The sequence below is a fragment of the Diabrotica undecimpunctata genome, chromosome 2, assembly GCF_040954645.1.
Source record: "Diabrotica undecimpunctata isolate CICGRU chromosome 2, icDiaUnde3, whole genome shotgun sequence".
In the NCBI taxonomy this organism is placed as follows: domain Eukaryota; kingdom Metazoa; phylum Arthropoda; class Insecta; order Coleoptera; family Chrysomelidae; genus Diabrotica; species Diabrotica undecimpunctata.
Window position 1 is genome coordinate 150288261 of NC_092804.1, and position 14670 is coordinate 150302930.

Consider the following 14670-nt stretch of genomic DNA (forward strand, 5'->3'; position numbering starts at 1 on the left):
TAGAAGGACTGCCCACAACCAAGTGGTTAAATAAAGACTTGCAGAATTGGCTGAGTTCAAAGAATATTACGTACCATCCCGGATCTATAAGAAAGGAACTTTATTCGTTGTGTGCCCTTCATAAAGAAAAATTTAAAAAATACGAAATTGATGAAATTGCCAAAAATCGTGGAATGACAGTACTTAGATCCCACCATATCATTGTGAATTAAACCCGATTGAACTGGTATGGGCACAGATAAAGAGTGAAGTTTCAAGAAAAAATACCACTTTTAAAATTCATGATGTTAAACAGTTGTTTTTGGAGGCCGTAAATAATGTAAAACCTGAAAACTGGGAAAAGGCAGTAAATCACACTATTAAAGAAGAGGAAAAAATGTGGAAGCTGGACAATATTACTGATAAAATGATCGAGCCAGTTATTATAAATCTTGGTTCTGAAAGTTCATCTTCTGAATCTGATTTGGATTTGTAACAAGTAGCTGTAAGTTTTATATTAATATTTTTATTCATCTATTTAACATACCTTAGACGGTTTTAAAAACTCTTTTTCTCTTTTGTAATTTTTAAAAATTAAAAAAAATGTGAATTTTTTAAAACCCTTTTTAATGTAGGCCAGTCAGTTCTAATATAGTGTGTGATAAAAGAGGTCACTTTTGTTTACATACACATAACACTTTATAACACTGAAATAATTCATTTATTTTTTACAATTATTCAAAGTAATTTTTCAATTAATCTTGAGCACGCCCATGGAGTGGTCGGAGCTACCAGTTAAAATTATGCTAATTACTCTCTCGTTCATAAAAATAAACTATAGTTTTAGCACACTATAAGACATTTTAAGTTTTTACACAATATCGGCTTGTATATCTCGTTTACAAGTAGATTTATGTCGCTGGGTGTTTTTGTCTTATGAACCAGTATATTTTTATATATTTATAGCCTAATTCTTCTATTTTCTTTTCAGTATATTCTTTTCACTTTAATATGATATATTATGTCATCTCAAGATATATAATACTAGCTCCATACCCAAAGGTACGTGTTAATATGTGAAACTTCATAAAAGTATATTGGAGCCATAAATTCCTAATTACACTTGGCAAATTTGGAGCGATTGACAGTCTCGTATTGAGTTTCCTATATTAATAGGTTCATTCATCAAAAAAGAAGCTCCTCACGCTGATCCTATTCATCTATTCTAGTTAATTACGGAACCGAACAGGTCGACTGATTGCTCTCCGAAATTTGTGCCGGTCTCAAAGATGTAAGGCATCAGCCAGTCGGCAGGAAGAACACAAAACATAGGCGTGCAAATTTAAAAAAATAATTTATAATTATTTTGAATTTGCGTATTAGATGTGATGATTTAACACTTTGCGAACGGTGGTTTCATACATATACATCTAAAGGTCGTGGCATATTATCGTGCACGTTGCGTTTCCAGCACATAGCGTTTAGTTTCCGAAAAATATAATTTAAATGGTTTTAAATATGAACAACGCACACTGTCCGGAACATAGCGTTTCAGACACTTAACGTTTCCGTTCAGTATATTTGAAAACAATATTTTACTGATGCTGACGACTACGTAACGAGTCGTAACCGGTTGGTAAGGATAATGTGAATTAGATGTCCGTCGCTTTCCCCGGTTAATGTAAAAATTTGGCAGTTTCAGGAAAGGTTATTGATTTTTTTTGGCGGACACGCGTAGCATCTCTTTCATTCTGTCTTACTGCTGACTGCCCCTCATCGGTTATATTGTTTAAGTTGCCAGTCCAGTTTAACAAGAAAGTTTCTTCTTTGTTATTTCTTATGCCCAGCTTGTCCAGGTTACAATATATAACAACAGAAAAGTCATTTCACCCTCCAGTACACGCGGATTACATACGTAATCCATTGTATTTTATTATATTGCTATTCGAACTATACTGTATATAAATTTTCCTATCTCCTTATACCTTCAGGGCATAGTATAAGGAACAAAGGAACTGTTTTAGTATGCGACTGCCGCTTGATGTGTGTAGGTGTAACAAATATATTGTGTTTTGTTACCATTTTAATCCACGCGTGTACTTACGTAACCCCAAACTAAAAATTATATTTTGTATTCGGCAGTTAAGGTAATAATAGAAGTAAAGGTAAGTGTAGAAGAGGGTAAGCCTTCCCTCTTGTACAGCACGTCTCCAACACTTCAACTTTTTTTTCAAAAATGTCTTTGCTCTCCTCTACTAACACAATATCATCAGCAAAGAGCATTAATCAAGGAGCCCTCCCACCTACCTTCTTCGTCAGAACATACAAGGTTTGCAGGTCAAAAATAAAGTATATGTAATTGGGGGGAAGGGGAATGGTTGGGGACGTAGAATTGCTCGAAAAAACTATAGAATGAGTAAGAGAATTTAAATACCTTGGCTCTTACATAAAAGAAAATAGGACACTAGATCGAGAAATTGCCCAGAGGATACAGGCTGATTGGTTTAACTAGAAGCGAGTGAACGGGATAATTTGTGATTGAAACAACGAAGAAGGGCTAAAAGGAAAGATATACAAAAGTGTAATGAGACGTGCGTTGGTTTATAACGGAAGAGTGTTACCTGTAAAGAAAATGGACAAGGAAAAGAAGATGGAGGTAGCTTAAATAAAAATGTTACGGTGTATGTTGGGTAAGACTAGAAGGGACGGGATCAGAAACGACTTGAGTAGGGAAAGAGCTGGGGTAACTCCAGTCGCAAACAAATTCAAGAACAAAGACTGCAATGGTTTGGTCATGTCAGACGTAGAAATAAGAACTATGAGGGATGAAGTATAGAGGTGTTAGAAGTTGATTGAAGGAGAGGTAGAAGAAAATCAAGAAGAAGACATAAGGACTGTGTGGCAGAGGGTTTAAGAAAGGAAGGATTAGGTAAAGAAGACCCGATGGACAGAAATAAGTGGCAACGAAGAATAAGAAACAGCGACCCCCGAAAAGGGAAAAACTAAGGAAGAAGAAGAAGAAGACTTGGTAAAAACTCTAGAGGTAGTTCCCTTTTCTTTCATTTTAGTGTGCCTACCATCGTTATCTTTCCTTTCAAAAGGTCAACGGTCGAAGAATGACTTGTAAACCAATTATCGCATGTTAAGTTACGGTAAAGTGGGAAACCAGAGAGAAATAATAATTCTGGGGGATTTTAACTCGAGAGTAGGAAAATGATAATGGTAGACGACTAATTGAATTATGCCAACAACACCAGCTAAGAATATGGAACGGTTATTTCAAACATAGAGATATACATACTTGGCACCAAGACACTAGAAACATAAAATCTATTATCGACTATGTCATTACAAAACAAAACACTAAATTAAACATCCAGAACACTAGGACTTACAGGGGTAAGGAATGTGGATCTGACCATTATTTGGTTGCGGCTAAGACTCTGATTCCATTTAACCGACACATTGAAAGTATCAACACTCCAAAAAGAACTGATATAAATCTGAAAAGATATAATGTCAGAAGCCTACAAGAATATAGCACTAAAATCTTATACCAAAATAGATTAAATGAAAAACTACTCAAGGAATACCTAACTGCTGAAACCAACCAATTATACGAACATATAACTGACTGTATTCACCACGCAGCCCAAGAAGCTCTAGGCGAAGAAACCAGAACAGTCCACAGATCAGCGGAAAAAATCACTTAGAATACACAGCTTAAAAAGCAAAGAAATAAGAAATAGGAAGCGTACAAAAGATGGCTGAATACTAAGAATCTTAAAGATAAAGAAATATACAAAGAACAGCAAAGAATATTGAAAGATATGACAAGGAACAATAAAAATGAAACATGGGATGAAAAATGTAAAGGAGCTGACTGTTACATCGGAAGAGCGCGATCATCAGCGGCATGGAAATTAATAAAAACCCTGAAAACCGACAAATCAAATAAAAGTCGAATACAGCCCATGCAGATAGATACATGGAAAGATCATTACGCAAGGGAACTGAATGAAGACAGAGATATTTATAATACTGACTCACCTCAACGAATACGAGTACAAGGTGAATATGTAAAAATGGAAGAAGAACAAAAACAACAAGCGCTTAAATCGATAAAGAATAACAAAGCATCCGGGACGGAGAACATACCAGCAGAACTTCTAAAAAACGGAACACCAAAACTAATAAGCTATCTTAAAGTGCTATTCACAAGATACTTAAATGTGGAATCAATCCCGAATAGTTGGAAAGAAGCATGGATTATTCCAATTCACAAAAAAGGTCCAAAAGATATTTGCGGAAACTACAGATGTATCTCTGATACCCTAACACAACTGAATGAAAAGAAAGTTGCAAGAAACCAGGAAATACATCTTTTATTTGTGGATCTCACAAAATCATATCACACGATTCCTGTGAGAAAGCTGTGGCAGTCTCTTGAACGATCTTCAATAAATAGCACGATCATCAACGCAGTCAAACAATTATACAATAAAGCATCATCAAAAATCAAACTAAACAACACCTTATCAGAAGAATTTCCAGTAACAAAAGGCTTACGACAAGGATGCTGCCTCTCTCCAATACTATTTAAGATCTATTTAAATGAAGCACTAAAACACTGGAGAAGATCATGTTCAGGAATGGGGATCCAACTTGATGACGATACAACATTATACACTCTACATTTTGCGGACGACCAAGTAGTAGTGGCAGCAGAAAAGGAAGATTTAGAATTCATGACGAGACGGTTGTTTAAAACATATGAAGAATGGGGCCTCTTTCTAAATAGAAACAAAACGCAATACTTATGCATCGGAAAGAACTGTGAGGAATATATATATTTGGGAACAACAATCAACAAGAGTGGGCTCACCGAAAAAGAGATAGAGCAAAGAATCGTGAAAGGAAAAAGGGTGATAGGATGCCTAAAGCCGATGCTATGGTCAAAAGAACTATCATATCAAAGAAAGCATCTCCTCTTTAACTCCATCTTTAAAAGTATAGTGCTCTATGGATGCAAAACATGGCAACTTACTAAATCCCTTGAGCGACGCGTACTTGCATTGGAAATGGACTTCTGGAGAAGATCAGCTAGAAAATCAAGGCTTGGTAGAATACAAAATGACCATATTAGAAATATAATGGGAGTCAAGTCAACCATCATTGACGAAATTCAAAGGAGACAACTGATCTGGTATGGTCATGTGAAAAGAATAGACGTCGACAGGCTGCCAAACCAAATTTTAAAATGGACGCCAAGGGAAAAAAGGAAGAGAGGAAGGCCAAAACAATCCTGGCTGGGCGGCATTCAGAAGGCAATGTCGGAAAAAAACCTTCACCCTGGCGAATGGAATGACCGACGTAGCTGGAAACTGGGAACCGGAAGGCGGAGAACGCTATAAAAAACCGGGATAATAATAAATAAGTTACGGTTTTTACCTTTCTAAGTTTTAAGCAGGCGAAGGGTAATATTCGTTGGTGTTAGACTTTTTGTAGTACCATTTCGGTTGTTGACCACAGTACACCTCGAAAGTGAAGACATAAAAGGTTTTCGCGTCACACAATGCAAACATTTTTTAGCCATACTTTGCAGGTTTAGTTAAAATATATTGCACAAAGCTACATCTTCCTCTAAAAAGTATTAACATTTCATCGATAGTCATTTGTTCTTCTAAAGAATAGCTGTTGCTACAGTTTTTTATAAACGTATCAAGACTATACCGAATGACAGCAATTTTGTCGATATGTATCTACTCAAGTATATTTGTTGCCAAATCTAAAAGCGGCAAACAAATATAAAAACCGGTCGGAAGTAGGAGAGGAAATGATAATTAAAATAAATTCAAACAAAACCAATAGTCTTTAGTTGTAACCCATACCCGGATGCACAGATAGAAACAAGACACTAAGAAATTAAAATAAAACGCAGAATAGCAACGACTAAATCCACTCTTTTAATAATGAGAATATTTTGTTTTTATTGAGAGAGTAGCTCAATAGAAAAGTCGATTAAAAAGTCTACTTATTGATCAATATTTTTGTAGCATAGTAGTTACGTAGATATACATAATAAGTCAGTTTAATGAAAGTAAATCGTTATTAAAAAAACACCCCCTCAGTGACGGATATGTCAGAAGCAAGCAGGAGGGCGTTATAGTGTCGGCATCGCCTAGCGATTCCATTCAAAGAGATCGAAGGATAACAAGGAACGTCGACGGCGGCCCCACAAATTAGTTACCCTTTATATTTGCACGTTACGTCGCCATAATTCTATTGTTTCTCATAGAGACAAGTGAACTATAAGGGGTTGATGATCGGAGTACCGGTTAGATACAAATCGATTAACTAACGAATATAGGTTTCAAATTGGCGGTCGATGGTTGCTTTATTATTTGCGATAGGATAGATATGTTTAATTTGATATTATTAAATTATAAAAAAAAAATAAAATAAAAATCTTCTTATACGGCCAAAGACAAAAATACTTTTAATGCTTATCGAGAACTGAAAGTGCCAATTGCAATAAAACTAGTGATTTTGCCCATCACCATGTGACGGGGGATCCAATCAATTGCATTTACGATCACTCCACTTAATTTTTTCTGTCTTCCTCCTATTTGAGGCTAGGAGGAGTCGCTGAACTTTTTGCACAAAGCCATCTTATGAAATCGACCAACATATAACAGCAGCGTAATTCTAGTTTGGCAATTTATTTGTTGGCAAAACTCGAGTTTTGTATTATATTTTTAACTGATCACCAAATTCGCAGTCAATTTTTTAGGATCAGCAAATTATGTTATTATACTACTTATTATGTTACTTATCTATAAGATATATATATATATATATATATATATATATATATATTTATATATATATATATATATATATATATATATATATATATATATATAAGAATATATAAATTATGTTACTTATCTATAAGATAAATGTAAAGTTTATTTCGAAACACACCAAAATTTAATTAATAATTGTCAAAGAAATCCCAATAATGTTTTAGTACCTTTTGTGATTATACAATTTGGGGTGGCAAGAATAAATTAAATTATGTAAAAAAAATTAATAACGAATAAAAAAATAATACATGTTAAATGATTCTTCTCAGGTTTTTCCATAACACTTAAATATTATATAAGGTTAGCTCAAACATCTTCAACTTCAAAAAGTTAAGTAATGTCTTTATTTAGCATTTTGATCTTTTGCTAGGTTATACTCGTAGAATGTTGCTGTAGATTAGAACGGTTGAATCTTTTCAACCTTACAGCCACTTATCATCATCATATAACGGGGGTCCTACGGCGATTGCCGCTTCCCGCATTTCAGCCTCCATCTTTTCCTATCTCTCCAATCTCCCTCTTCTAAGCCTCTAGATTGCATTGTTTTTGTAATTTCTCTTCTCCAGGAATTTGGTGGTCTTCCCCTTTTCCTTCTTTCTGGCGGAACATACATTAAGGCTTTCTTTGGCCACAGTTCCTTCTCCATTCTCATGACGTGACCATACCATTGTAATTGCCTTCCTTGTATTCTATCTGAAAGAGTATCTCTAATTCCTGTACGGTTTCGTATTTCCTCATTCCTGATTCTTTCCATTCTCGATACTCGACATGACCTTCTAAGATAATCCATTTCCACAACGTCTACTTTATCTCGTTCATTCTTTGTCATCGTCCAACATTCGGCACCATATGTGGTAATTGGTTCTACAATTGCTCTGTATACGCGAAGTTTGGTATGCATCTTTATTTTATTAGACCACAGTAATGAATTCAGTATTCGGATGCATTTTTTCCCTTGGGTTATTCGGTTTTGTACATCTATCTTAACTCTGCCATCTGCTGATATGATGCTTCCTAGATATTTATACTGGTTGCAGCCTTTTATGACTGCGTTTTCAAGCCTCAGATCTGTGGTATTTCCTCCAATTTTCAAATATTCTGTTCTGCTTATGTTTACAGTAAGCCCCCATTTGGCATATTCCTCAAATAATTTTCGAATCATATAATTTATATCTTCCTCATCGGTTGCAACCACCACCTGATCATCTGCAAACAACAATGTATACAGAGTTTCTTGTCCCACTTCGATGCCCATAAATCTACATTTATTTCTCCAATTCCTTAATGCTTCTTGGACGTATATTTTAAAGAGTGTCGGTGACAAACAGCATCCTTGCTTTAGGCCTTTAGTGACTTTAAATTCATTTGAGGTTCTGGTTCCAATTTTTACACAACTAACTGCATTTTCGTACAATTTATATATCGCTCGGATATACGTCGAATCCAATCCGGACCTTTTGAGGACCTCAAACAGTTGCTTTAACGGGACACTATCATATGCTTTCTTAAGGTCTATAAATACCAAATGGGTCTCTCTACTTCTTTCGACACGCTTTTCAATTATTTGTCGTAGGATAAATATATTATCAAGGCAGGATCTCCCGGTACGAAAGCCACTTTGTTCTTTAATATCTTGTATCTGTCTTTCAACCCTCTTCTTTAATATTCTGCCGTACAACCGGCCCACAGAGCTCGTCACACTAACACCTCTATAATTGGAACAGTCTCTTTTATTCCCTCTCTTATATATGGAGCTTATATAAGATTTATTCCAATCTTTAGGAATTTCCTGGTCTCCACACATACATTTATTGAAAAGGTCTACTATTAATTCTAAAAGTGCAGTCGGCCCATATTTAACCAGCTCTATGGGAATGTCTCCAGCCCCTGCGGCTTTTCCGTTTTTAACCTCTTTTAAGGTTTCCGTCAATTCAGATAATGTTATTATAGAGATTTTCTGTCTTTCGTTTCTGTTGTCTATTAATTCCCTTATCTTTTCCCATCTGTACTCTGGTCTATCCTCTTTCAGCAGTTTCGTATAATATTCTTCCCATTCATTTAACTTTATGAGAGAAATGTTGTCTTCATTTTTCTCATTTTTCCTAAACTGTTTGAATGTTTTCGAAGCTTGCGCCACTTTTGTTCCACCCATAAATCTATCCAGTTCATCACACTTAGCCTCCCAGTTTATATTTTTCGCCTTATCCACGTCTTTTTTAACTTCTCTATTCCATTTAACGTATATTTCTCTGTCTTGAGGATCTTTGGATTGAAGCCATATGTGATATGCTTGTTTTTTCTTGAGAACTTTCTCTTCTAGTTCCGTTGACAACCATTTAGGTTTTCCTTTTTTCCGATTTTCAACTTTTCTTAGTGCTTTATTTGCCGCTTCATGAATATATTTTTTTTACAGCCACTTCCACTGGATAAAATAATGCCTAAACCTTCTCTTCCACACATAAAAAGTTATGTTGCATATCTGGTTCTAATATGAAACTTATTAGAGAAATTGGATTATTTAGTGGACTTCTTCTTCTTTACTTTATAATCAGAATCTCCTTGTAAGCACCCATTTGTATTATCTCTATTTAAACTTCTTATCAAGAATACAGAATTATTTATTCCTATCTGGTAGAAAACATATCCAAGAAGTATCACGAAATTGTTAGAATTTAAAATCGATATTTCATATATAGAAGATTCATTGAAAGTTTTGAAAATTTCCTACTACACAGCGGATATTTTGTATACTTACTTAAATAATAAATAAAGTAATATTATAAAAGATGTAATGAAGTTACCACAAAAGCTTCCAATGCTAACAGGCGATACCCGGCAAATGGGAGCACAATTCAGGTCCACATAGCTATCACGTGAAAAGACAGTGTCCTTGAAGGCAAAACATGGCGAGAAACCAACCGCTCATGCAATATGGCGGTAAGTTTAAAAAATATGAAAAAGTAGGCAAAAACCTTGTCTGTACGAACCATTAAATGAAAAAAAAAAATGTTTAAAAAACACCACCTTCCATTCAGGAAATGGCTCGGAGAAAAAGAACAAACAAGTAAGGTCAATCCCTACATCTCATATAAAAGTGTCTAAGTTATGGCTGGCTGGCCAGTCACAGGCGCAGATTTAATTCAACTCCCAACAGTCCAAGGTTCATAATAATTTGGAACTGAGAAATTAATGAGAATTCTATGAATCCAATTAATTAAAAAAAATTAATAAACTATTTCAGCAAAAACTATTTTATATATAAACTTAATAAATTAATTAATAAAATATTAATTGAATATCAATCTTAATTAAGTGAAGTAAAGTAAGAAAATGTTATATTATTTATTTGAATTTATTTAAATGTGAAAAATTATGTAAATACAAACCTTAGAAGACAATTTTAAAGTAAAAAACCGTTATCCTAATTCTGCACTATTAATGCATGATAGATTTGGCTCAAGTTACTTAATGTTAGTTATCTTATTCAGAGCGTTAGGATGTTTAATTATTGAACACATTTCCAAAAACTGCCTTTTATAGCCAGCCAGCCATAACTTAGACACTTTTATATGAGATGTAGGGATCGACTTCGCTTGTTCGTTCTTTTTTTCCGAGCAATTTCCTTAATGGAAGGTGGTGTTTTTTAAACATTTTTTTTCTTTCATTTAATGGTTCATACAGACAAGGTTTTCGCCTACTTTTTCATATTTTTTAAACTTACCGCCATAATGCATGAGCGGTTGGTAACTCGCCTTGTTGTGTGTCATGTTTTGCCTTCAAGGACACTGTCTTTTCACGTGATAGCGATATGGACCTGAATTTTGTTCCCATTTGCCGGGTATCTCCTGCTAGCATTGGAAGCTTTTGTGGTAACTTCATTACACCTTTTCTAATATTACTAATTAAACTCTTAATCTATTCAATAATGTTACCTAAAGTAAAAATAAAATTAAATTAATATTAAACAGTTGGAAGTGTGATCTTATGATCTTGTTAGTTCTAGGCAAATACTTATTTTTTACATAAGTTTTTTATACTTTTTTAAATTAAATGTACAAAAACCACATGTTCTTTTGCTGTGCTACGTTTGAATCAAATTATAAACTATATCTAGTTTCAATTTATTGTTTATACAACTAATTATTGATGTCCATTATCTTAATCTTCTTTACATTTTATACCATTGACTGCTACTTTCTTTTTGAGGTAACACATTTATATTGACTTGTCTATGGATGTTTGGTTTTTCATATTGTGCTTTATAGATGAACTGATGATGCTTTCTGATTAGAGAGCGAAACGTCTTCAATAAATAGATGGAGTAGCTAACTTCTTTGTCTTTTTTCTCCAACTTTTGACCGAAAACCCACCACTCTTCGAGTGATCCTTATTTATATTGGATTAACAGTCGTACTCATTTTTTCGATTAATATATATATATATATATATATATATATATATATATATATATATATATATATATATATATATATATATATATATATATAATTGAATGTATTTTATAGTTATTAAAAGAATTTGACAACCTAGGTAATATGTGCATATTTTTCATTTTGGAATCTGGTACTACTATTATTGAATCAATAGCACCAATATATCTTGAAAAAGGTTAATTTATCAATTTTTTAATTATCAAGATTATGAAAATATTCAATCCTTAAACTAAGTAAATAAAAATATGTATACACCTACTTTTATATTCATTTATTAACAACTATTTACAATATTTTCTCGAAATATGGATCTCTGTCGGTTTACTTAATCTTAACCTTTAAAAAAGTCTTTATCATTACAAATGTTCAATTCTGCATCAAATATTATATTCTCGCACTAAGTTTATAAACATTACACATCATACTGATCATACTCTTCGATTGCATTAAATCTTTTAATAACAATGTCTTTAACCTACACTAAACAAGAATATTTAGGTTATATTTTTGATTTCGCGATAACCTGCAACACAATAACTAACTACAATAAACACAATTTTTTTCCAGAAAACTTTTTATTCAGTATTTTATTTGACAAACTGTAACAAAAAATGTGTGTACTGTAACATAAGTATTTGGAGTAATGTAAAGGTAACAAAAAATTTAGAGCTGGCTAGCAGAAGGTGCCGGAGAGTGATTCCTTAACACTCAAAAGAGGATTCGGCCAATTTGCATGCCCTACAGAGACCCTGGAATAAGAAAATGAATGACAGGATACTTAAAAAAAAATAGAAATAACGTAAATGAAAGTAGTAAATTATGGAAGTTGCTCTAAAGTGTGAGTGGGCGCCAGGAAAGTATTAACATATACTTTCCAAGGTATCTTGTAAAGCTTTTTGCTGAAATAAAACGGGAAACAGGTATTAATTGAAATATTTAGTTTTCACCAAAAATTTAATCCCTATCCAAATATATACAGTCTAATTTTGCTTTTATAACTACCCAACACCAATTATGTACAGTCAACTTAATTATATACAAAAAAAAATAAATTCCCTGGTTATACACAACTGATACTTGATGATCTGAATTTACAAATACTAAAATAAGAAAATTTTAATGATATGAATTAAAAAAGGTAATTTATTTGCCTACTAGAAATATAACTCTTTACTTCGGCTTTCAACTACAATAAATGTTATAATAAAGTAATGAGGACACTATCCTGACGGGATAGATGTCCAAAGATTTAAATATATAATAATACAAAACGTATTATTATCGTAAATCGTACAAATGAGTTAAAAGGGAGGATTTAAAACCTCGACCTGTAGTTGACAATTAGTGTTTATATTATTTAGAATTGTTTAAAAAAAAATGACGGGTCTTTATTATTAAATGAAATAGTATTTAATGAAATAGAAATTTAATGAAATAGTATGATAATTCAGATATGACACGTTAGATGAAATGCATGAACACATATGAAAACCTGCCTGATTTCAGCGGCCTTAGAAGCTCTTGGAGAAGACGACCAAAGGAACACCCATCAGAATATCAAATTAAGGGAAGACACATTGAAATGCATAAAAGAAAAGAAAAAACTACACATAAAATACCTAAACACCAAAAAACAGGAAGACTTAGACCTATATAGAGCGAAAAACAGAGAGGTAAAGAAAAGAGTAACAAATGAAAAGAACGAACGATGGGAACAAGCATGCACAGAGATAGAACGACATATCGGAGGAACGAGGAATTCAGAATCATGGCGAATATTAAAAGCACTTCAACGAAATAAGACAGAGAAAACCCAGATCGGCAAAATTAGTGAAAACGAGTGGCAAGAATACTACGTAGAACTACTTACAAAAAACCGTCCCCAATTTCAGGAAGAGAATATAGAACATGCAGGAAATGGGGCATACGACCAGATAGAAATAAGCCTGGCAGAAGTTAAGAGAGCAATCAAGACATTAAAGAACAAAAAAGCCAAAGGACCCGGAGGAATACCAAACGAACTAATTAAAAACGGAACGGAAAAGTTATTCCGCATGCTACATAGAATGTTCGAAAGAGGACTAAATGGAGAAGAAATACCTGCGGAATGGACACAAGCATACATCACATCCATACATAAGAAAGGAAACAGGAAAAAATGTGAAAACTATAGAGGAATTAGTATAATATCGTCGGTAGGTAGACTTTACGGGAAAATTATTAAAGAAAAACTAGAAACTGAAATAAAAGGAAAAATTGGAGAAGACCAAGCAGGGTTCACAGTAGGAAAATCATGCCTAGATCATACGTACACATTAGAACAACTGATAGAGAAGAAAATGGCAAAAGGTAGACCGGTCCATCTGGCCTTTGTTGATCTAAAGAAAGCATATGACTCAATACCTAGAGTCAAATTATGGGAAGCAATGAATGATCTCGGAATCCGACAAACACTAATAAAAGCAGTTAAAGCACTATACAAAGAAAACAAAGTAGCTATTAAATGTGGAAATAAAGCCTACAATCCATTTAAGACGACAAAAGGACTTCTACAAGGCTGTGCTACGTCCCCTACTCTGTTTAAAATATTCTTGGAAAAGACACTCAAACCATGGAGGAGAAAGTGCGAAGGAATGGGCATACCAGTAAGAGACGAATACCTATACACCTTAAGTTTTGCCGACGATCAAGTAGTCATCGCACAAGATAAAGAAGATCTCAGCTTTATGCTCAGAAAACTAGAAGAAGAATATAAAAACAACGGAATGGAAATAAACTTAGAGAAAACCGAATACCTAACAACAGAAAACAAGGATATGAGAAACCTAGAGATAGACGAGGAAAGACAAATAAATGGAACAGATAAATTCAAGTATTTAGGAACCATAATATCGAACCAAGGAACAACAGAAGAAGATATAAATAACAGACCGAGACAAACAAGAAACTGTATAAGACAACTAAACTCAGTGTTGTGGGATAAGAACATTACGATAAAGACTAAAAAGGGAATATATAACACCCTGACAAGAAGTATCCTGACATATGGGTCCGAAAACTGGACAATAAACAAGAGAAATAGAGGTAGAATAAGAGCAGTAGAAATGGAGTTCCTGAGGAAAAGCTGTAGACTTACAAAAAGAGACAGAATTGAAAACGCAGAGATTAAGCGGAGAATGGGAGTGCAATCAGACATAATCGACTATATAGAGGAGAAGAGACTATCCTGGTACGGCCACGTCAGAAGAGCGGACAGAGGACGTTGGATAAACAAAATCACAGAATGGAGCCCGATTGGAAGAAGAAAGAGAGGAAGACCCCAAAGGTCATTCAGAGATGAAATCGACGAGGCTATGGAGAAAAGAACC